The following is an 832-nucleotide window of genomic DNA, read 5'->3' on the forward strand; positions in this document are numbered from 1 at the left end:
TTTTTTTTTTTTTACTTTTATTGTGAAAACATGCACAATAAGACATTCACCAACTTAACAACTTCCCCATTTGCAGCTCAGGGACATTGATGGAACATTGATGACATTTTTCATGTTGTGCCACCATTATTGCTATCCTTTTCCAAACTCTGCTACCACCATTAGCATAAACTCAATGCCCCACAAACAAAAACGTCCCAACCCCCCCCCCACCGTAACTGCTAATAATATTTGGTTTCTCTCTATATATTTTCTTTTTTCAACCTATCTAGGAGTAGAGTCCAAGGTGGTAAATCTTTTCTTTTTCTCTTCTTCTTTTTTTTTTTTTTTTTTAAATTGTGATTTGGGTGAAGGTTTACAGAACAAATTCACTTTCCATACAGCAGTTCACATACACTTTGTCTCATGACATTGACCACAATTATTTACCACAATGCAACAGAAAAATATGGAACGCTTCACGAATTTCCGTATCATCCTTGCGCAGGGGCCATGCTAATCTTCTCTGTATCATTCCAATTTTAGTATATGTGCTGCTGAAGCGAGCACCAAGGTGGTAAATCTCTACAGAAGTAGATTGTCTCATCTTCCTTCCATGGAGTGGCTAGTGAGTTTGAACTGCCAGCCTTCTGGTTAGCAGTCAAATGCCTTAGCCACTATGCTACCAGAGCTCCTTCTAAACCCAACAAAGCATTAACTTAACTGCTTGTGAACATTGGTATGCTTACCTAAAGAGTTAGAACTTTTTTTTTTTTTTTCCTGTTCCTCAATGCCACCATGTTGATCACTCACATTTGGTACATTGCCCTTCTCTTCACCCAAATCACTTATC

At 38.1% G+C, this 832-nt stretch overlaps 1 non-coding gene across 1 annotated transcript; it reads right to left on the minus strand.

Annotated features, from left to right (window-relative positions):
• Window positions 1-442: 442 nt before the first annotated feature.
• On the minus strand, window positions 443-549 carry LOC122150642. The gene has a single exon (XR_006163784.1). It is a non-coding gene; the product is annotated as a U6 spliceosomal RNA (small nuclear RNA).
• Between the last annotated feature and the right edge of the window lie 283 nt (window positions 550-832).

Source organism: Orycteropus afer, unplaced genomic scaffold (genome assembly GCF_000298275.1).
Source record: "Orycteropus afer afer isolate SDZICR_OR568_19922 unplaced genomic scaffold, OryAfe1.0 scaffold00009, whole genome shotgun sequence".
In the NCBI taxonomy this organism is placed as follows: domain Eukaryota; kingdom Metazoa; phylum Chordata; class Mammalia; order Tubulidentata; family Orycteropodidae; genus Orycteropus; species Orycteropus afer.